This window comes from Rhinatrema bivittatum, chromosome 2 (assembly GCF_901001135.1).
Source record: "Rhinatrema bivittatum chromosome 2, aRhiBiv1.1, whole genome shotgun sequence".
NCBI classification, from domain to species: Eukaryota; Metazoa; Chordata; class Amphibia; order Gymnophiona; family Rhinatrematidae; genus Rhinatrema; species Rhinatrema bivittatum.
The window spans coordinates 697,783,778-697,808,586 of record NC_042616.1 but is presented as its reverse complement, the minus strand read 5'-3'; positions in this window follow the sequence as shown (position 1 = coordinate 697,808,586).

The window sequence follows — 24,809 nt, the reverse complement described above, 5'->3', positions numbered from 1 at the left end:
TCTTCCCCTTTGGGAAAGGTCATCCTCGCTGGCTGGACTCAGAGGACAGGGGCTGAAGACCAGTGCGCCCATTCACCAAATGAATATGGCAAGAACCTGTGACAGCAGAACAACAGCCTCCGGGAAGATTTTTGAATAGGAAAGTATTTTCTCTTTTGTTTTGGGAGAAGGCTTTTTTGAGCCACCCTGCTGGATTAGCAGGCTTTCTGCACCACAGACCTTTCAACCTGAGGAGTCACCCCTTTCAGAACATCTAAAAGGACCAATAAGATCATATGAAGACCCCCATCCGGATCTCCACCCAAGAGACCAGGATACAGAGCTTGGTATTTGGGAAGATGCTGGAGCATCAGGTAGGAAGGTTTTTGCTATACAAAAAGGGGACCCCTGAGATAGGAATCCCAGTTAAGCCACTGAGAGAGCTTTTAGTGCACAGTTACCATCACCATGGGAAACTCAACCAGTTTGCTGAAGAAAAGGACACCTACCCAGAATGCAACACTCTAACTGTACAAAGAACCATCTCTATCTGCACACTTATTGAAAAATGGACTATAATTTGACTTTAACCAATCAGTAAATTATTTAAAACCCAGTGCCTGGTCTTGCTTGTTTTGTTACAGTAGCTCCCTCCAGGAGTTCCCACAGCTACCAACATTCACAAGGGATAAATCACACCACTAGGCCATAAGCAAGAGTCTCCCCCTACAAAAAGAATCCACCTCAGTAAGAAGCTCAGTACCTGGGAGGAGTGCTAGCTAGAACAACCCCTGAAGAGAAATAAATTAGTTTGTGTGCCCTAGGACTTAAAACACCCCACCAAAGGTTACAAATAAATACCCTTATATGTTCTCTACCATGCTCCAGTCTGCTTTTGTCCATACTCTGAGTCATTTACCAAACTGCTCACACCAAGTTTTATTCACCTCCCTGAAACTTCTACCATGATTTACTGAGAGCAGGAGTATGACTGGGCAGCTGTCCATGCAGTCTTATATTTCCTATTATTTCCAATGGGAAAAAAATATAGTTGAAAATCCTGAGAGCTGAACCATCCTATTTTCTTCCTTCTCGTTTATCATATTCAATTGGAATGGAAAAGGAGAAAAGTATCAAGAAAGAAATAAACAGTTCTCTTTCAGAGCTGTTTCATATCAGTACAGTTCAGCAAGGTTGTATGGCCTAACTAGGCCCAGGCCTGAACTGTGGATCTCTGGGAAGTCCTATTCAATAGGGAAATCTGACCCTGGGTTGTCAGTATGTAGACCAAATATCTTTCCCCTTGATAGGAATTTTTCAGCCATTTTTTGGGATATCCTGAACTTCTAAAGAATTCTAATTTGGTGTTCTTGAGAATCAATGTAGAATCTCTGCACAAAAATCAAAAGGTATAATACTATTGTGCAGGCCAGGCCCTGGGAAACAAAAATGGATGTACAGAAAAGAACAGTAAACATATTTTTACTAAAACTGTTAAGGGACGGATTTTAAAAAGGTTACACATGTAACTGGTCCTGCATGCGCCGAGCCAATTTTAAAAAGGCCCTGCGAAGTGCGTAAAGCCCCAGGACACGTGTAAGTCCTGGGGCTTTACAAAAGCGGCGGTCCGTGGGCGGGGCTGCGGTGGGGTGGGGGGCAGGGTCAGAGGCCTCTAACAGAGCAGCCATTGCTGATCTGTCGGAGGATCGCGTGCACAAAAGATAAGACAAGAGTCGGGGGGATTAGAGTAGGACTGGGGGGGTGAAGTTTAGGGGAAGAGGTAGGAAGGTTAGGTTAGGGGGAAGGGAAGTTTCCTTCCAGGCTGCTCCGATTTTGGAGCAGCCTGGGAGGGAATTCAGAAAGGCAGTGCGACTCGGCAAATGCAAGGTGCACGCGCGCGCCGACCCCAGATTTTATAACATGCACACGCCTGCACATGTAGGCCGTGCGCACTTCTTTTAAAATCTACCCCTAACTGTTTTGTAAGACAGTAGAGGACAGAAGAAGGAAGAAGAACATTCAGAGGTTCTGCAAGCCTAAAGATCCATCTCACCTCTCTTTCCCTTACTAGGACCGTTTCATCCAAGCCATTTGTTAAGATAGAGAGTCAGAGATCTGTCAAAATCTGTATACCTGTCCAAATTCCTTTTTTAGATATAATGTTTTATTGTATGAACACCTGTCTTTGTGTATTTTATTTCACTAATCCCACTGCCTTTTTGCAAAATGGACCCAGGATGAATAGAGTTCTTCTAAAATCCCTGCTTCACATACGAGCCTAAGAAAGACAAGTGTAAAGTTCTCCGAGGATCCAGAGGGACATAACCTGATGCTCCTTACCACTTTTAAAGAGGTAGTATTGTGATCACCACAGCATGTATGCCAGTACTGGTCTGGGTAAAGCAACTGGAGGAAGGGAGATGTTTGCTTGGCAAAGCAGAAAAGATTTCTTGTGTTCATTTCACACAATTTACAAGCAGTCTGTATAACAAGGCTACAAAGAAGGCTTTGTTTTCCTTTCCACTTAGTCTAACTGAAGGCCTGATTCCCCCCTCCCCAATACAGACTGGAAAAAAAAAGCCTTGATAAATCAGGCCCTGAGACTGAAATTTGTGTTATTTATTTATTTAAAACATTTCTATACTGGCCTTCATGAATGGGATTCATATCAGGCCGGTTTACATGGAACAGGGGAAACCAGAAGTAAAGTTATGTATGTTACTCATGCATAACTAAGGAATCTGCTTGGACAACTAACCATCCTCCCCCCTCAGCTGCCAAAAGTTCATGCTTTGTTTCACAGTGCACATGGTTTTTGCCGCAGGAAAAATGGGTGGGGTTAGAAGACATCAATTGCACCCACAGATCTCATTTTGAAATTCCCACATGTTCTTCGCCGGGCATACTTCACACCTCCAGTCTTCACCATTTATCAGACAGATGAGAAACAAGTGATTTTTACTGGCTATTTTGATTACTTTGGATTATCAAAGGTTTGTAACTTTGATTTTTAGGAAACTAACAACAACATAAGTTTTTAAACCTTGATAGCTGTCACCCTCGCGCACACAAAGAAAGCAATTTCTTCTCCTAAGACATTTATGTACTTCTGCTGCTGAATTTACAAAAGAATCAATTGACATGAGTAAAAAGATTTAAGAGCATTCAATATATTCAATTAAAAAGGCTTTTAAGCAAGCATTTTATGCCAAATGAGCTTTACTATTGACAAAACAAATTAGAAGAGATTCATCACCTACTCTGTGTGTTTTTCCAAATTCAGTTAATGCTCAATGTGTGAGTAATATTCAAAACCATTGCTCTATCTTGTCTTCGATATTTTCAAGAACTCTTGTTGCTTGCAGCACTGGATGCTAAGCCAGTCCATCTCCTGACTTGGCTGGGGAACTCTTGAGAGATTCAGGGGTGGGAATTCGTGAGGTAGTAGAATGGGGATGAAGCCCTTGAGTTTTCTTATGGAGGGAAGGGGATCAGGAGGGTGGATGACTGCCAGATAGATTTTACTAATGCAGGGTGGGAGTGGGCATTGGAGTAGGAGGCAGCTATTGGACAATTTATTTTTAATATCAAGCGGGTTGGAGGGGGATCAAAGTGCCAGACTCTGGGGCTTTTTATGTCACACTGGGAAGGAAGAAGTATCAAGTGGCGTGTGCTTTTTAATTACTACTGCAGTCGGGACAGAGGAGGAGATCAAGTAAGGAGGAGGGACTGCTGCCTCACCCACCCCTGCCTGACTTTTTCCTCTCGGTGGGAGGGAAAGAATTTCTGGCTGACCAGACTTAGGCCTGAAATTGGAATAACCACCTATTTTTGTTTCCCCAAGCTAACCCTGCCCCCGGGCCCACCCAGAGTTTGACCTGCCAATGTTACCGGTAGCTACCCAGTGAAACTTAATGGGCTAAAATGTATCTGTGCAGCCAAATCAGTTTTCAAAGGCATTGATCTAGTCCTCACGTAGCTAGCTAGGTCCCTTTAAAAACTGACCACAATGTGAATGCAATCAATTACTTCCAGGAATGAAGGGAAATTAGCCATGTCATAAAAGTATGTCAGGGTGCTGTGGTTTTCAAGGAAAAAAAATATATTGACTAGTTCTCCTGAGGAAAGCATGAAAAAACTGCTCAAGACAGGGAGCAGCTACTGAGAGGCAAATTCCCATAGTGTCCTCAGCAGTGGTTTGGAAACTGCCTGTAGTTAAGGTGAGATTTAAATCCAGAGGCAATGATCTAAGCACATGCTTTTCAACACCGGATTTGCCACATCCTCCTTTAAATCCTGGCAGAGATGTAAAATTGTTTGATAGCCAAATCTAGATCTAAAGAACTGTTGCTCATCAGATAAACTCACAAACATATTCTGGATTTATAAACCTTTTCTGACTCTGGATGCCAAAGAAAGAGGCCCATGGCCTGAGGCATAGGGCAGGGAGTGCAATTATATGAAAAATACAATACAGTTGTCAGGAGATCTTATACCATGCATTGCATTGTTTTGTGTAACAAAATTAGGTGCTGTCTAAATTAATGTCTATTCAAAGAGAATCAAAAATGACTTGACTCTCCTGGAAGTAACTTCTTTGCTGTAATTAAAAACAACAATGCTTAAAAGCCCCATATGATTGATGCAATTTTTATATTATTGTGTGTAACACCCTGCTTTTAGTATTAATTTATTACTCAGATCTGACATTCGTCCATAATATGGATACTTGTATTCATATACTACATGCAGCACAATGTATTAAGGGTTTGCTTCCTTCTGCATTTGTGGAAAAGTGGTTGATATTAGACCATCATTTTCATTTGCAAGCCTAATAAATATAGTGTAGTAAGTTTTCATGTATAATTTGAGCAATTTTGCATTAAACATTAAAAAAATTGATTAATTACTATGCGATGTGACAATGGGGAGTGTGACGGTAAATAAGAATGTTGTAGTGATTTACCAGGTAAACAGACATATGAAAATCATCTTTATGCAAGTTGCAGTCTGACTTTGCATGCAATAATATGTAATCTATGCTTTCTGCATTTCATATACAGACATCCCAAGCCTCCCACATCATCTGGGAAACTCCCAAGCAGTAGGGGTGTGCATTCGGATTGACCGCATTAGTAAAACGCAACTCATATTTTTTTTTTACTTAAAAAATTGATTCGACATAAACGATCGGATTTCCCACATATCGAACATAGATATGTTCGATATGTGGGAAATCGCGATTGTTGAGCCAAAATAAAAATTTAAACCCCCTCACCCTCCTTAATCCCCCCCCCAGACTTACCACAACTCCCTGGTGATCGAGCGAGGAGTGAGGACGCCATTTCTGCAATCCTTGGCGAGAAGCATGTGACGTCGGCGGCACGTCGAGTGACGCCGGCGTCACGTGATTCCCGGCTCGTTCGCGCCGGACGGCTCGTTCGGCCCAAAAAGAACTTTTGGCCAGCTTGGGGGGGTCAGGAGGCCCCCCCAAGCTGGCCAAAAGTTCTTTTTGGGCCGAACGAGCCGTCCGGCGCAAACGAGCCGGGAATCACGTGGCGCCGCGTCACTCAGACGCGACGTCACGTGATTCCCGGCAAGTTCGCGCCGGACGGCTCGTTCGGCCCAAAAAGAACTTTTGGCCAGCTTGAGGGGGTCAGGAGGCCCCCCCAAGCTGGCCAAAAGTTCTTTTTGGGCCGAACGAGCCGTCCGGCGCGAACTCGCCGGGAATCACGTGACGTCGGCGTCACGTGATTCCCGGCTCGTTCGCGCCGGACGGCTCGTTCGGCCCAAAAAGAACTTTTGGCCAGCTTGGGGGGGTCAGGAGGCCCCCCCAAGCTGGCCAAAAGTTCTTTTTGGGCCGAACGAGCCGTCCGGCGCGAACGAGCCGGGAATCACGTGACGCCGCGTCTGAGTGACGCGGCGCCACGTGATTCCCGGCAAGTTCGCGCCGGACGGCTCGTTCGGCCCAAAAAGAACTTTTGGCCAGCTTGAGGGGGTCAGGAGGCCCCCCCAAGCTGGACAAAAGTTCTTTTTGGGCCGAACGAGCCGTCCGGCGCGAACTCGCCGGGAATCACGTGACGCCGCGTCTGAGTGACGCGGCGCCACGTGATTCCCGGCAAGTTCGCGCCGGACGGCTCGTTCGGCCCAAAAAGAACTTTTGGCCAGCTTGAGGGGGTCAGGAGGCCCCCCCAAGCTGGCCAAAAGTTCTTTTTGGGCCGAACGAGCCGTCCGGCGCGAACTCGCCGGGAATCACGTGACGCCGCGTCTGAGTGACGCGGCGCCACGTGATTCCCGGCAAGTTCGCGCCGGACGGCTCGTTCGGCCCAAAAAGAACTTTTGGCCAGCTTGAGGGGGTCAGGAGGCCCCCCCAAGCTGGCCAAAAGTTCTTTTTGGGCCGAACGAGCCGTCCGGCGCGAACTCGCCGGGAATCACGTGACGCCGCGTCACTCGACGTGCCACCGACGTCACATGCTTCTCGCCAAGGATTGCAGAAATGACGTCCTCACTCCTCGCTCGATCACCAGGGAGTTGTGGTAAGTCTGGGGGGGGGATTAAGGAGGGTGAGGGGGTTTAAATTTTTTTTTTGCACATATGTACATATACCCAACTCATTGGATTTTTTTTATGTCCATATTGGCCGCAAGTGGGACCCCCTTTCGGACATAAAAAATATGAACATAAAATTTTGCTCTGCACATCCCTACCAAGCAGTCTGCCTTCCCTCCAGCCTACATGATCCCTGGTCAGGGCTTCCAGTAATAGAGGTCTGGGATCAGTTGACCGAGCAGGCACAGTGAGAGCATGTGTTCCCCAGGGAGATTTTTGTGCTATAACATTAAGTCTGTGGAGTCAGGGAGAGAGGTCCTGAGGATACAAGTCAGCATGCACAGGGATTACAGAATTACACACTATTGTTGCGCCCTACAGCTCAGACTCTATCATCTCCTGATTCTTTCTTTGTGTCCAGGAAGCTGGCCACATCCTTGGCCTCCTCTCTCTCAGTCCTGGTCCCTCACTATTTTTGAAGTGGATTTAAGGACAGAGTTCCCACAGAGTGCAATCCTCCATCCCCTCCAAGGCAGAATGGGAAGACAATATAAAAGGAGACAGAAGGAAGTGGACAGAGGAGGGAACATGGATGGCCTGAGAAAATGGAAGACACAAAGAACTGGATGCTGGCACGAGATGGGGCACGCCGAGGGCCTGAGGATGGTGAGAGATGGGAGCAGACAGAGGTCTGGGACAGTGTGAGTGAGAGGAACACACAGCGCTGGCAGGGTGAATGACAGGAAAAGCTAGAGGGCTGGGAGGAATAGAAGAATATTGGGAGTGGAGAACTGGGAAGGGAAAAGGAAAAGGGGCAGGCATGGCTGACTGGTATGAAGGAAAGGAAAAGATAGTGGAGATGGGGTAAGAGACAAGGAGGCTTAGAACTGGGAAGTAGGGCTATGCAGGGAAAATGTTTTCATTTCTTTTTTTTGTTTCAGGTATATCTTTTTTATTTGATTTTCAGTTTGTTTGCTGACTGAACCAAAAGGAACACTGAGGTCAATATTCAAAAGTTAGATAACCAGATAAGTAGGACTTATCTAACCATCGTACAGCCACTTAATATCCAGTTATATTCATTTGGTGCTAGATAGCCAGAGAAATTACTTATCCGGCTATTAAGTTAGCCGGACAAGTTGAGGGCAGAAGATGGACAGATCGGGATGGCGCTTCTTAGTCAGATAAATTATCCGGCAAAGTAGAAATACTCAGCCTTAGACCTGCTCAATAGTAGGTCTAAACTTAGACGGGTAAGACTTATCCGTCTAAGTAGCAAGTTGCCTGGGGATTTTCAGCAGCATAGCAGCAGTAGTGCCGGAATTAGCTACACCTTTTCTATTGGTGCCATGGGGGTCTTAGCCATCTGTGCCTGGCACTGGTTGCACAGAGTGGGAATAACCTGCCTATGAAATGTAGCCCTGGAGAAGATTTTGTAATTGGTGGCTAACCCTCATTCCTCACTACCTGCAAGCACTGGGCATCCAGGACAATTATTTCCTTGATGCACCTCATTACTATTTTAGATGCCATCTCCCTTTTGCCCCAGGACAGTGATTTGGAGCACCACCCCATTTCTATTATGGTGAGTTGCAGCTGCAGATGCACGCCATGGGGCTGCTTGCCTGCCACCTGACTGGTAGAAGGGGCTGTGGGATAAGCCTGGGGAAAAGTGTTCCCCTTTGAACCCCTTTCTTCTGGATTTTAGTTTGAATGACAGAAGGGGTCCCCAAGCTAGTACTGTCACCCTCACCTGATACCAATGCTGCTTCTGCAGGTGATGTTGCATACTGGCATTTGTCAGATGACCCACGTGTTCCTTGACAGATATCCTGAAAGAAGTGAATACAATGAGTAAAATACAGGTCCTCCATCTGTTTTAAGTGCCTCCAGATCAGGCATGTCTTCAGCAATCTCTTTTCCACATCCTTGGGGGATGGGGATGGTGCTGGTACTGGAGTTGAGGTTGAAGGTGGACCATGAGGAACAGTGCCAGGGCATTACTCATGCTATCTACCTGTGTTGTGCTGCCAGCTCTTCCAGAGATTGATCTCAACACCATCAATAAATATTATCTTTTTCACCCATGACTGCAATGGAGACTAAGATGCTACTGACTAAATCTCCCAAATTTTGTTCTGCTACTAGCTCGTCAATTTCTGATTCAGGGAATCCCAAGCAAGATTCTTCCTCAGAATCATTTGTTGCACATATTTCCTCCATTACCTCAGAAGCAATCATCATGAAGAAGTGCACTGCTGGCTTTCGGAATTGCGCTTGTGCTGCCCATGTCCATGACTCTGCCCTGCCACTGTCAACCTTGGATGGCTCTCCAGCCTTTTCCCACTGAAAGAACTAAAAAATGAAATTTCAGACCTATTACTAGTAATTCTTACCTATCATTAAAATCATGCATTGTACCTGAAGACTGGAAGGTGGCCAATGTAAATCCAATATTTAAAAGGGCTCCAGGAGTGATATTTAAAACTATAGACCAGGGAGCCTGACTTCAGTGATGGGGAAAATAGTGGAAAATATTCTAAAGAACAAAATCACAGAACATAAACCTAGACATGGTTTAATGGTTCACATCCATGGATTTACCCAAGGGAAGACTTGCCTTACAAATGTGCTCCAGTATTTTGAAGAGGTGAATAAGCATATGGATAAAAATGAATTGGTAGATGTATTGTATTCGGATTTTTAGAAGGCATTTGACAAAGTCCCTCATAAGAGGCTTCTAAGAAAACTAAAAATCATGGGATAGGAGGCAATATCCTTCTGTGGATTGCAAACTGGTTAAAAGACAGGAAATAGAGATGAGGATTAAATGGTCAGTTTTCACAGTGGAAAAAGGTAAACAGTGGAATACCTCAGGTATCTCTTCTTGGACCTGTGCTTTTAAATATAATTATAAATGATCTGGAAAGGGGTACAATGAGTGAGGTGAACAAATTAGTAGATGACACAAAATTATTCAAAGTAGTTAAATCACAAGTGGATTGTGATAAATTGCAGGAGGACCTTGTGAGACTGGAAGATTGGGCATCCAAATAGCAGATCAAATGTAATATGGACTAGAGCAAGGTGATGTATAGAGGGAAAAATAACTCATGCTGTAAATACACAATCTTAGGTTTGATATTAGTTGTTACCATCCAGGAAAAAGATCTAAGCATCATAGTGGACAATACATTGAAATCATCAGCTCAGTGTACTGCAGCGGTCAAAATAGCAAACAGAATGTTAGGAATTATTAGGAAGGGAATGGTGAATAAAATGGAGAATGTCATAATGCCTCTGTATCGCTCCATGGTAAGTCCACAGCTTGAATAATGTGTACAATTCTGGTCACCACATCTCAAAAAAGATATAGTTGCACTGGAGAATGTACAGAGAAGAGCGACCAAATTGATAAAGGGCATGGAACCGCTTCCATATGAAGAAAGACTAAAGAGGTTAGGGCTGTTCAGCTTGTAGAAGAGACGGCTGAGGGGGAATATGATAGAGGTTTATAAAATCATGAAAGGACTTGAAATGGTAAATGGGAATTGGTTATTTACTAAGGGGATCGCTATGAAGTTAGAAAGGCGCACATTTAAAACAAATCAGAGAAAGTTATTTTTCACTCAATGCACAATTAAGCTCTGGAATTCATTGCCAGAGGATGTGGTTAAGGCAGTCTATGTATTTAGGTTTAAAAAAGGTTTGGATAAATTCCTGGGGGAGAATTCCATAAACTGCTATTAATCATGTTGACTTAGGCAATAGACACTGCTTATTACCAGCATCAGTAGCATGAGATCTATTTAATGTTTGGGTATTTGCAAGGTGCTTGTAATCTGAAATGGCCAGTGTTGGAAAGAGGATGCAAAGCTTGATGGACCCCTAGTCTGACCCAATAATGCAACTTGTTATGTTCTTAGGAGAGAGAAAAACAGGTAACAGTGGCACATGCTCTCCAAATTTCAGTTCCTTCTACCTTGAGCTGCTTTCCGATCCTGACATTCTGCTGCTAAAAAAAGTCTCTTTTCAGTTTAAGGGTAGGCTGCCATTGTCTTCGCTGCCTTTACATCTTAGTGCCATGATGGAATTTGAAGTGCTTACTGGGGATTTGGATATCAGAACGAAATGTATTTATTCTGTATCAATCACCACTCACAATAGTACTATAATATGTACAGAAATATCTGTCACACACATGCATACATGCACACAAACACACTTATGTAGTGTATGAGGTAATTTTCTAAAGGATTTACGCACAAAAAAGTAGAATATATCATAGCAATTTTCAAAAGCAAATTTAAGAGCTTAAAGTTCCCTTCTGTGTGTAAAACCTATTGACAATTCTATAGCATATATCATAGCAATTTTCAAAAGCCCACTTATGTGAATAAAGTGCATTAATATGTGTAAAACCTAGATTTGAATGCATAAATCATTTTGAAATTTACCCCATATGTGTGCTGTGCACTGCTGAGTGACTGATTCTTTTCCCACCCAAAACAAAGTTGTTAGAAAGTTCAATAAAACCAATGAGTCTGGCAAGACTATTCTTAATCTTCATATGTCGGTGTACTAAATTCACTGCACTGCATAAGATACTTAGAGATAAAAGCACAGCTTCAATCTCTACATGCCTACTGTTCCCCAGTAAACAAAGAAAGCGCAGTGCCAGTGCCTCTGTTTTTCTATCTATCGGGCCGATACAGTACAGTGCGATGCGCGTTTTGGACGCGCTAGCTTTACCCCTTATTCAGTAAGGGGTAATAGTGCATCCAAAACACGCGTCCAACCCCCAAGAACCTAATAGCGCCCGCAACATGCAAATACATGTTGATGGCCCTATTAGGTATTCCCACGCGATTCAGTAAGTAAAATGTGCAGCCAAGCCGAACATTTTACTTTCATAAATTAGCGCCTACCCAAAGATAGGCGCTAATTTCCCCGGGCACTGGAAAATTGCACAGAAAAGCAGTAACAACTGCTTTTCTCTGCACCCTCCGACTTAATATAATGATATTAAGTCGGAGGTCCCGAAAGTTTAAAAAAGTAAAAAAAATTAAAAAAAATTTTGAAATAGGCCCGTGGCTCGTGGGTTGAAAACTAGACGCTCAATTTTGCCGGCGTCCGGTTTCCGAACCCATGGCTGTCAGCGGGCTCAAGAACCGACGCCGGCAAAATTGAGCATCGGCTGTCAAACCCACTGACAGCCGCCACTCCTGTCCGAAAAAAGGTGCTAGGGACACGCTAGTGTCCCTAGTGCCTCTTTTTACTGCCGGGCCTAATTTAAATATTTTTTTTTACTATATCGCGCGCATAGGAGAGTGTCCTGTGCGCGCACTGGGAGAGCAGGCGCTCGCCCGCTCTCCCGCGGTTTTTACTGTATCGGCCCGACAGTAAGTGGGAACACTGCAGCAGAGAAGATCAGTAAGGGCCCTTTTATGAGTGCCAACATTAACTTTTTCAAAGATTTAATTTGAACTGTGAGAGAATTTCTCACAAGAGATTCTTCTCTATCAACTGCTAGAGAGAAAATAGATACTTTCTTAGACATGCTTTGACTTTTCAGTGAGTAGACATTAGTGTCACTTGATCCAAATAGCAGCTACAGATAATTAAAATGATGCTTCACCATCAGGTCTTCTTGCCAACTTGTCCTGCCTCACTCACAGGAGACTATGATGTCACACAGGCAAGAGTTAGTTGCTAAGTTACCTGCAACCATTTATTTGTACACAGCCCATCGATAGACTTGAATGGGCCATAGACTTGATTGGGAAACATAAATGAATGGGATGAAAATTTTCACTGAATTTTTGGAACCCTTCTATTCATTTCAAGGTTTTACAAATTGAACAAAAATGGATTCCTTCATTGTACTTTACCGATTCTTTCAAATAAATGCACATCCTTACCAATCACACTATGTCCTGTTCTTCTATCATTATTGATTCTGCTACCAGTGTTTCCTCTGTTGCTACTCTAGCCACTGCTGGTACTGCTTCTTCAAGCTTGGAGTGAAAGGGAGAAGATGAGATCAGATAATGAAAGGGCATAAGGGCCCCAGAGAAGGGAGACAATGGTACAAGAAAGGTTGGGCTGGAATGAATGCAAAGATAGAGGGCAGAGACTGGAGGGATAAGAGAGAGGGAGATAAAGGGAGAGAGGTTAGAAAGGTGGAGAGGTATCTGAGGCAGATGTGGAATGGGGAAATGTAAGTGAAAAATAGATTAGTACCAAACAGAGAAAGGGAAAATGAAATGAGGAATATAGATGGGAAGATTGATGAATGGGGCAAGAGGAGATTTTTTTTATTTATCGAGTTTTTTATACCGTCATTCGGTTTCACCATCACAACGGTTTACAAATTTTCGGTCTTTGTGTGTTAATAAATACAAAATATTCAGAGTAAGGTAACAAGATGGCATTACAGGATAAGGTTACAGGATAGAGTTGCAAATTTATGTTAGTAAATACAATATGATCAGGATGAAGTTACAATGATGATATGGTCAGATATACATTTTTTTTGGGTTAGTTAAATAACTTTCTTATAGTTTCGAAAGTTAATAGATATGTTGTTGTTCAGGTGATGGTAAAGGAGGTATGTTTCTTTATGGTGAGTTCTATAAGTGACTAACTGAGTGATTGCCAATGTATATTTAAGGGCTATAATGAATAGCCAGGTTTTCAGTTCTTTCTTGAAGGTTTTTATGTTGGGTTGTGTTCTTAATTCGATGGAAGTACATTCCATAGTTTGGGGCTTCCAATGGGTATTGCTCTTTCACGAGTTGTGGTGTGTTGTGTGGTTCGGGCGTGTGGAATTTTCAGGAGACCTTTGTGGTTGAGTGTATGTCTCATTTTGGAGCATGGAGTTCAGTGGTTTTACTTAGCCAGTTAGTATGCTGTCCTATGATTAGTTTGTGTAGAATTGTTAGTATTTTTTAGTCTATTCGGTATTTTATTGGGAGCCAATGTAGTGATATGAGAGTTGGAGTAATATGTTCATATTTTTTTGTTCCTGTTAGGATTCTGGTGGCTGTGTTCTGTAGGATCTGGAGTGGATCGATGGTTGCTAGTGGTAGGCCGAATAGTAGGGAGTTGCAGTAGTCAAGGTTGGAGAAAATGAGTAGTTGTAGAACTGTTCTGAAGTTGTCCTGTGAAAGGAAAGGCTTAAGTTGTCTGAGTGTTAGCAATTTGTGGTATCCTTCCTTAATTTTGTTAGTTATGTGGATCCTGAAGGATAGGTCGCTGTCAATGATTATTCCTAGGTTTCAAGTATGTGTGATTGGGTAGATTGATGTTTTTTTGTTCTCCATCTTGTGGTTGTGTTGGAGAGTTGTTTTTTCTGTCTAGGATGAGTATCTGTTTTTTCTATGTTTATTATGATTTTTAGGTCGGTTAATAATTGTTTAATTTCTGCGAGATACATGGCTGGTTTTTTTGTAAGTTTCTTCCAAGGTATTATGAATTGGGATAAGTATTTATATGTCATCTGCGTATAGAAAGTGGGTCAGACCAAGACGATCTAGTAGGTGACATATTGGGAGGAGGTAGATGTTGAAGTGTGTTGCTGATAGAGCTGATCCTTGGGGAACTCCTGTGTTGAGGTTTATTTTATTCGAGAGGGTATTGTTGAACATTACTTGGAAGTTTCTGTGTGAAAGGTAGGATGAAAACCATTTTAAAGTTTTACCAGTGGCTCCTATTTCAGACAATCTGTCGAGAAGGATTGTGTGGTTTATTGTATCGAATGCAGCTGATAAATCCAGGAGAATCAGCAAGTAGATGAGGAGTTGTAAAGGTAGCAGAGACAGATGGAGAGGTGAGAGAAGGGAGAAAGCAGAGGGGGAAGATGAAAAGATGGAAGGATTGGGTAGATAGAAATGAATAAATGGAGGAAGTGGGGATGGAGATTTTTTGAAGTATAAAGGCAATGACAGTAGCAGGAGAGAGTAGAGTCACAATCCACAAAAAGAGCAGGGGATTATTCAAGAGAACATAGGTGGCTAGGGGACTCACAGACAGAAGTAAATTATGAGGTTTGGCTCAACATGCCTCGTGGCTGAGAACCAGTGTTGTGATAAGACTGGGTAAAACTCATTCAGCAAATTGTAAGTTCTCTTCCACGACCGCTCTCATCATTCCATATTAATCAGTTTTGTAAAAATGTACCTTACAAATCTCATATGGAAAAAGATTCAGCGTATATTCTACTAGTTTTTCAAGGTTTTAAGGTGGTGTTATTTCCATTTAAAACTTAAGCTTTAGAATTACTGTGAAATAATAACTCTTCCCAAGTTTATCTGTAATATACGTTACATTATTTATGTACTGCACATAGAATATAATTCCCTTGGTAATTTTTGTTTTTGGAAGCCTGAAATGTTTACTTTTAGTTCATATTTGTTCTTATAACTTACATCGGTATTACTTTCTTCTTGGAATCTTTTATATGATCGATATGTCCTCCTTCTGATGGGAAGATCAGAACAACATTCAAGGTGGCAAGAAGACCCCAGTAAGGTCTTTTATAGTTTGATTTTACAGCCTTAGAAATAAATGTCCTTGTTTCTCTAGCATCAATAGTGATGATCTAATTTGAGATGAGCAGCTCTTCAAATTTTTGCTTTGAATTTATTTAAGCAATCTTATATTTTAGCTACACCCTCCTTTGAAATGGACGTTTATTATTCACATCATTTGAACGACCTTGAAGCTTATATAATAAGGTGCTCTATGCTGTGCACATTTTTTGGGTGCAAACTTTATTCTTTATTTAACAAGGAGTTTTATGTACAAGAAATGTCAAGTAAAAACTGTGCATACACATTAGCAGGCTTGCATAAAAATGCAGTGTTAATGTAGACATTAGCTTTTACTCCCCAATGCAAGAAGGTGTGATAAAGCCCTGAGAGCTTAACACAAGTTTCTTCACTGGAAATTTAACTCCTGGTCTTAGATGCTGTAAGGCCTCCAAGCCTGTGCCTTGCATATGGCTTAGGCCAAGGACACGGTGCATACTGCAGCCTAGGCCTACAAAAGGTTGAAATTCGTGGGAACATCCCCCCCAAAAAAAATAAAACACACACCTACTATATACTAAAATTGCTCCAATAATGTGATTTAACTTTACACCACTTCTGCTTCAGCAGTTTAATTTCAATCCTAAAAAAGAAAAATCAGATCAAGCATTGGGCTATCCAAGTCCTGGATCCTGAGCTAGAGACCCATTGCCCTAAGACTCCTGAACCAGAGATGCATTATTGTTTTATGTGTAACTGTCTATCATTGTGTAAGCTCTTTGGGGAAGGCACAAGTACATTGAAACAGTATGACAAATGATGTTTAGAGCCATAGAGATGTTAGGCTGCACAGAGAGAGACATAACAAGTAGAATAAAAGAGGTGAAAATGCCACTGTACAAGTTATTGTTGAGGCCTCACTTAGGGGTTTTTTCAAAGGGTTACGCGCGTAAGATACATGAGCAACCCCCGAAAACCTACCCCTTCGCTCGCTGAGCCTATTTTGCATAGGTTCGGCGGTGCGCGCAAGCCCCGGCACGTATGTATGTCCCGGGGCTTTCAAAAATGGGCGGGCCGGGGGTGGGGCTGGGGGCGTGGCGGCGGTCCGGGGGCAGTCCTGAGTCCTCCAGCAGAGCAGCCTGTGCTGGGGGATGGCGCGCCGGCAGCCGGCCGGCGCGTACAAGTTACGCCTGCCTCAGGCAGGTGTAACTTTTGAAACAAAGGTAGGGGGGGATTTAGTTAGGGCTGGGGGTGGGTTAGATAGGGGAAGGTGGGGGGGGCGAAAAAAAAGTTCCCTCCAAGGCCACTCCAATTTCGGAGCGGCCTTGGAGGGAACGGGGAAAGCCATCGGGGCTCCCTTCGGGCTCGGCGCGCACAAGGTGCACATGTGTGCACCCCCTTGCGCACACTGACCCCGGATTTTATAACATGCGTGCAGCAGCGCGCACATGTTATAAAATCAGGTGTACATTTGTGCGCACCGGGTAGCACGCACAAATGTACCCCGCACGCGTAACATTTAAAATCGGCTCCTTTGAGTACTGTGTTCAGTTCTGATGGCAGGATCTCAAGTAAGGATAGAAATAGGCTAGAGGTGGTCCTGGGAACCGCAACCAAAATGGTGTAGGGACTGCATCAAAAGACATATGTGAAGAGACTTTAGGAGCTGAATATTTATACTTGAGTGGAGAGGAGAGACAGGAGGGATATGATTATAGATATTTAAATACCTGACAGATATTAATACACAATTAAACCTTTTCCAAAGGAAAGGAAACTGTAAAACTAAGGGTCACATTTTGAAGTTCCAAGTAGGCAAACTCATGAACAACATCAGTAATATTTTTTCACAAAAGGGATGGTGGATGCATGGAATGCTCTCCCAGAGGAGATAGTGAAGACAAATGTAACCCAGTCATTCTGTCAGTTACCTTTAAGCCCTGAGAGATACAAATTAGACTAGGTTAGTGAATGGGGAGAGGATCTATTCAAATTTCAGTCCCTCCCTTTGAGAGGTCTGCGATAGCTATTCACCTGAAAGGCTTTATAACAGCTCTCTCCTGAGAGTCTGGGTCAGTCCCTTATAGGTTTTGGAGAGTTATAAGTTTTTGTGCTTTTCAGGCCCAGTCAGAGGGAACAGGCTAACTCAACCTGTGATTCCTGAGCAGGATTGGGAGGGTGTTCCTACAGCCGACTCCCTAGCTGATTTGGATATCCCTCTAGGTGATTTTTGAGCTTTTCATGGTGGGAGTCTTACTGAACCTGAGCCTTTCTTGGATTCAGGGCATGAGGAACCCTGTGTCTGGAATGCCCAGGGATACGGAAGGTCTGCCCTCAGAGTAGTGACCCATTGTGAGGAGTAACTCCGGTGTTATATTCGGTTAAGGGAAAAAGACATTAAGCTGAGATATCCAGGAGGAAGATTTTTTGGCTCCCCCTTCCTTCCTGCATTGGAGCATGGTAAGAAACCTGGATCCAGGGATCCCTCCCAAAAGGAGAAGAAAGACTGAGTCTGTATAATTCTGAGGACATGGAAGAACTGCTATCTGAGAGTACAGGAACTGTAAAGATGCTGGTGGATGCCTATGTGGCATCGTCAGCCCCTCTCTGGGTAAGGACTGGATTTTTGGCCATCATGGAAGGGATTTTCCTGACCAGTTTAAAGGTTACCCTGTCCACTGGGACCGCTTTGTCACCTAATCCAGGAGAGTGGTAGGATCCCATGCCTATTGAAAGATTCCTGCACCGTTAGAGCTGAGTATTGTAACCAAGGAAAGAAAGACTCTGGTGCTAGAAACATATTCATTGTGCCATTTGCAATTCATTTATCAGTAAAGACTTTAATTTTGGACACTAACCCAGACATGTCCAGTGTCTTTATTTGCACACGCAGCAAATAAAGAGAGAAGAGAGAGAAGAGATTACCCCTCTCCCAGGGATAACCAGAAAGAAGTCGGCCATTCCTGCAGTGGGCCCTGAAAAGACACCTTTCCCCCCAACCAAAAGGATCCACACCCTGGGGAAGGGGCAACATAGACGAGCTAGCCAGGGTTCCTGCCCCAAACAACTTACAAATACTTCTATGGCCCCCACCTGTGCAGGATAGGCACACCGGGGTGAGGTTACATAAAGATGGTAGCAAAAATCAAGAAAGTGTGGGTAAACACAGAGGATCCCATATTGCCAAGAAGATGAAAACAAAATAATAGAATAATTCGCAAAAACATTTCTTTCAGTTCATTTATTCATTTCATAGGTCACAATCATTCACTTAGTTCCTTTCAGATCATTTCTATATATTTATTTATTTTATTCATTCATTTGCTTTATATTAAAGTCAATGGGGGAAGCAATACAGCTTGTTTTGGTCTCCCAAACTGAGGTTTTCTAATCACTTTGGTGACTTAGATCTATTGATCAAAATCTTATTCTTATGCCCTTATTCCAGGACTTTTCCTTACAGGATGCTCTTCTTAGATCAGGGCTTCCCAAAACTGTCCTGGGGATTCCACAGCCAAGATAACCACAATGAATATGCATGAGGTAAATTTGCATATCATGTAGACTCAGTATCTGGAAATGTATCTCATGCATTTTCGTTGTGGATATCCTGAAATCTCAACTGGCTGTGGGGTCACCAGGATAGGTTTGGAAAGCTCTCTTTTAGGGTGTTTTCTATTTGGGGTACAACTCTGTGGAAAAAGCTACTCAGAGAATTAAAGGATGAAGATGAATTATTTGAGATATAAAAAAAATTAAATCCTTAGGGGCTAATTTTTAAAAGGATGTGTGTGCTCAAAACTGGGTTTTATGTATGTAATGCACTTTCAGCATGTAAGTGGGCATTTGATGAATGATACCCCTCTCCCAGGGATAACCAGAAGGAAGTCAGCTACTTTTATGCACGAAAATTCTTTTGAAATTACCCCCATATTTTTAGGCAGGTGTTTGATTAGAAGTAATTATATTGTTGAATTGAGAAGAGGCTTGCAATGCCATCCTGTGCCTTGCTGCTTCCTGCCCTGAAACACTTTCAAGCAGCTGAGGGAACTGGAGACCCAACGTTCGATGTCAGTGGGAGGCCCTCAGCCCCTCTTTACAAGGAGACGCTCTGTTCTACAGGCACTGAGGAGAGGCTTACCATCACGTACCTTGCTGCTGCCTGTCCCAAAATATCTTCAAGTGGCTGAGGAGCCTGAAGATGCCATGTCTGACATCAGTGAGAGGTGCCCGGTCCCCTCTTTACAAGGATGCACCCTGCCGTGTGCCACCACTGGAACGCCAAAGCCACATACCAAAGGGGCATGCAACTGGCAGCAGAGGCTGGTGGTTGTTGTTAGTTTGAGTGGCTCTTTGGTTCCTTCATAGTCTTTTTTTTTTTTTTATCTTGGTAAAGAGAAAAAGTCGGTTGCATTCTTCTAACCACCACTTTCTTCTTCCCATATGCTACAGAGCATGTAATAAACATCAGGAAAATCACTCATTGCAGGTGAAATCACAGGGAGAGCATTACACCTGCCAGAGTTGGAAATATCTTTGAATTAACAATCAATGCCCTTCTCCCATGGCACTGGAATCCAGGAATGGTGTAGTGACTGTGGCTAGTCCTGTGTCTCTGGCTTCTATGGTTGTTTCAGCAAGCAATGCTTCCAAATCTCCAGGGAAATTCACCCCTGAGAGATGTGATAACATCAGCCTGGAAGATATGTGGCAAGCCATAGTCTCCTTGGAAAGAACGGTGAGTAAGAGACTTGATAATTTTTCTTCTTCATTAGAGCTGGTGGAAGGACAGCAATATTTCTGCAGGACATGAGGAGAGGATTAAAGTTTTAGAATCCCAGAGCCTGCTGTCTTGCTTCAGTTAGTGCTGTTCCACATAGAAGACTTGATATTTTTGAGAATAGGTCTAGGGGCCTCAATCTTCCTAGATCTCCTCTCATCAATCCCTAAGAGTTAATCAAGAAATATATGAAAGAGGGTTTGTCTATTTCAGAAGAATAATTGTCCTAATTAAAGCTTTTTACTTACCATACCTTTTAAGAAAAAAGATGATAGAATGTTGGATACTTCTCCTGTTACAGCTGAAAGTTTAAATTGAAACTTAACTAGTTTTCTGAAGCTATCAACTGAAGAAATTAAGGACTCTGCTGTTTTATTGATTTCAAGTGTATCTGAGTCTGACAAGAATTTAATAATGAGGTTGTTTTTTAGTAATCAGGATTTTCTTTTTATAGGTCAGAAAGTCTGGGTTTTTCCAGACATCTGTTAACAGACTCTGATCAGGAGGAAATCTATGCTTTATTTAAAAGAAATTGTGGTAGGCTTAGGGAAGTAATATTTCTTCAGGTATTCTGCAACGCATTTAATTAAACTAGCGGGTAGTAGTTATATTTTCTTTGAGTACAACCATTTGAAGACCTTTTTAGATGGTAGGATTACTATGGTTCCTGCCTCTACTGCACAATCTGTTTCTCTGGCGGTAATTTTGTATTCTCCTTTATCAGTGAGTTACTCTAACTGATTTTCCTTGTTATATTTTGTCCTTTAAGCTTATCCTTATCCTCCTTTTTGGGGGACTTGATACAGGGTGTTGTTTTATGGAATGTATTCCTATTTCTCTTTGATTTATTCCTGATAGTAAAATGTTTCGGAAACAGCTGAAAGCAACTTTTTTTTTCGGTAGGCCTTTGCAACGGAGTCCAACAGTTGATCTGTTATTTGATTTATTTTAACTGTGTTAAGATGGTTTAGTTTCCATCTAAAATCTATGTTGAAGTTTGATACGTCTGTGGTTTAATTAATTGTTATATGCGCTGGGGCAGATTTTATAAATCTGCGCACACGCGTACTTTTGTTCGCGCAACTGGCGCGAACAAGAGTACGCGGGATTTCAATAGATACGCACGTGCCTCACATATCCATTAAAATCCTGGGTCGGCGCACGCAAGGCTGCCCAAAATCGGCAGCCTGCGTGCGCTGAGCCGCGCAGCCTGCCTCTGTTCCCTCCCACCCCCCCCTGCACCTTCCCTTCCCTTCCCCTACCTAACCCACCCCCCCCCAGCCCTATCTAAAACCCCCTTACCTTTGTCGGCATGCCGGGCCGGCTGCGGCTGCCGGTGCGGGGGCTGGTCCGCAGGCCGGGCCGAAACCACGCCCGCAGTGCCGCCCCCGAAACGCCGCATCACTACCGACATGCCCCCGACATGCCCCCCCGACACGCCCCTCCATGCAAGCCCCGGGACTTACGCATGTCCCGGGGCTTGCGCGCGCCGCCGAGCCTATGCAAAATAGGCTCGGCGCATGCAGGGGGGGTTTGGGGTAGGTTTTTGGAGGGTATGCACGTATCTTACGCGCGTACCCCTTTGAAAATCTACCCCAGTATGTTTATTGTACACTGTTTAGAACAAATTCTGCAATAATGAGGTTTATACATGTTTTCAATAAATAAATAATAAATAAATGATTTTTTTTTATTCTTTATCTGGAAGCAATGCTGTATTTATTGGAAACTGTTAATAAAGAGTTAAAAAAAGAAATAGCTTTATTGTTCTTTTTTATTCTGCTTTTCAAAAATATTTAAGTGCTGTTATTTTAATTATGAATGTATTCCTGTGATCCACATTGAAAAATCAAGCTTGGGGGATGCAAAATATAAGACTTTAAAAATAAATAAATACATTTCTTATGAAACTTGTGGGTAAACACTCTAATGCACCAAGGCTTTGTCAATGTAATATTTGCGATGTTTGTATTAAGTTCAGTTTCACGCCCTCCAAGTTGTTTTCCCTTGTTCAATGTACTTTTGTTACAAGTTATCTGTAAACTGATATGATGTTCCCACGAATACCGGTATATAAAAAAACATAAAATAAAATAATTAAATAAATAAATATCCTTTTCTTCAGTCTCCTCTCTGCTACCACTTTGGAGAAGGACAGTTGTGATCCTACTTCACAAATCTTGCAGCACCACTCCCATCTCCAAGGATCTATTGAACAAGTCCTGTGGACCTTTTGGTCTCTGTATGCCATCATTACTATATTATGTTACTCTGTTCAGTGGATCCATAAGACATCTCTGAGCTCTCTTAGTATCCAAGTATGCAACTCATTCAGCCCCATGGCCTTGTTTACTTTCAGGCTTGCTAGTTCCACCCAAACACTTTTCTCTGTAAATAGGGTGGTATCTACCTCACCCCCATTGGTACTCTTGCCAACCAGCAACTGTCCTTCACCAAGGTCTTCTTTAGTGGACACTGAGTTGAAGTATCTGTTTAACATATTTGCTATTTTTTCATCTTTCTCCACTCATTGCTCCATATCTCCATTCAGTCTTATAAAAACACCTCTAGCCTTTCTTCTTTCCTTGCTATATCCAAAAAATGTTTTAGGGATGGCAGAGTCCAACGGGATAAATATTCTGCATGATCCTAAATGCAAGGCAGAATCCTTATGGGTAGAAATTCTATTTGGGGTGGATTATAGTCGTAGAGATATCTATCATCTACCTGGCCAAAATATCTATCATCTACCTGGCCAAAATGAACAGATGAATGATGAAATGTTAAAATAAATTAAGGAAGATAACAAATTTGGCAGCATAATAATAATGGGAGATTTCAATTACCTGTGTACTACAACAATAGTCAATGGAGTCGTCAAGGTTACCCAAGCAATAATATATCAATCCAAAAAATGGGAACGCAAAAATCAATTTTTCAAATAGCCACAATGAAGGTATCAGCAAGCCTGTTGTTGTATTTCTATTGAAACCATTCACCTTCACATTCTCAATCATTCACCTTCAATCAAATTTATTCTATGTGCTTTTTTTGAATTTTTTTCTATAGGTTTTTTGTAAAATTATCACAGTCCAGGAATTATTAAGCGCCCAACACGGCTGTGTTTCAGGGGAATTTAAACAAATCTTTTAATGCATCATTCTCATCTGGACCAGTGTCTCAACCGCCTTGGAGTTCAAAAACCGTCTCAACCGTCTTGCAGTTCAAAAAAAGTACATAGAATAAATTTGATTGAAAGTGAATGATTGAGAAGACCGGTTGGTTTCGATAGAAATACAATGACAGGCTTGCTGACACCTTCATTGTGGCAATTTGAAAAATTGAGTTTTGCGTTCCCATTTTTTGGATTGATAGATTTCAATCACCCCAATATTAACTGGGTAAGTGTCACATTAGGACATGCTAGGGAAATAGTTTCTAGATAAAATAAAAGACTGTTTTATGGAGCAGTTGGTCCAGGAACCAATGAAAGGGAGAGCCATTTTAGACCTAATTCTTAGTGGAATGCAGGATTTGGTTTAAGAGGTAACGGTGGTGGAGCTGCTCAGCAACAGTGATCATAGTTGATCAAATTTGACTTAGAGAGCTTCTGAAAAGACAACCCTTCTGTGTAAAATCCAGCAGAGAAAACAGAGACTCTACGCATATGTTCAGGCCTTTCAGTGGGAGGATGTTAGTGTTACTTGATCCAGATACCAGCTATAAGCTGGTTAAAAAAATGTATTATCTTGATTGGTCCTCCATCATGTGTACTTGCCAGCTCCTCCTACTTTGGCTCCAGCCAGGCTGCTGTCTCACACAGGCATTGGTTGGTTGCAATAGTTACCAATCTCACTACAGTACATTTCAATGGGCCAAGGATTTTAATGGAAAAAATCAAATGAAACAAAAATGTGTATTTAAATTTGTGCCCTCTATTCATTTCAGAATTCCATGAATGAATCAAAAATGGTCTTATTTGTTGCATTTTATCCATTCATTTCAAACAAATGCCCATCTCTAATATACATAAAGCAGTGGTTTAGCCTAAAATCACATTGAAATTATTGTATTGTGCTTTCGGAAAAGGGATGGGGTAACCTGCATAGAGATGCAGTTACAACCCTAAACAAAAGGTACAGGGATAACTGCACAGAGCAGCAGATAGAGCCCTAGATATCATGTGGAGCAGACTGGATAGACCATTTTGGTCTTTTTTTCTACCGTCATGTTACTATGTTACCATGTAACTGTCTATAGATTTGCATAAGACTTGGGAGAACAGAATTGTTGATGGCCAAGCAGGAACTGCATGACAGCAGCAATGCAGGGGAGTGGCAAGCCACTCCCCTGCATTGTATGTTGTTTTAATTCAGTTTGAAGCCCTCTAGAAGAGCTGAGTATTAATCCGTTCCCTTTTGATCCCAGTTACCGATAATTTATTTATTTATTTATTTATTTATTTAACATTTTTCTATACCGACCTTCATGGTTAAATACCATATCAGGTCGGTTTACATCGATCCGGGGTAAAAAAAAAAAACTAGGTAAAGGAACAAAACAAACAAAGTTACATTAAACGAGGACTGTGAACTTGGAAGCTTAGGTAGCTGGAAAAGAAAAGATTAAGTTAAGTTAAAAGGAGAAATAACAAATTCCGGACTAGAGATAGTCCAGACTAGAGTTAGTCCACATGTTAGAGTCGGTATCCATGCTGTCCAGGTAGTCAGAGGAGGGGGGAAGTTCAATTGTTCGTGAGTAGATAACGTCTAATGTGTATCCCAGGGTTCTGGGAAGGCTAGGCGGAACAGCCACGTTTTGAGTTTTTTCTTAAAAGTTAGCAGGCAAGGTTCCAGCCTGAGTTCAGCAGGGAGGTTGTTCCAGATGGCTGGGCCTGCTGTCGAAAATGCTCGGTCCCTGGATGCAATGAGTCGCGTGGCTTTGGTTGGAGGGGCTTGTAGCGTTCCTTT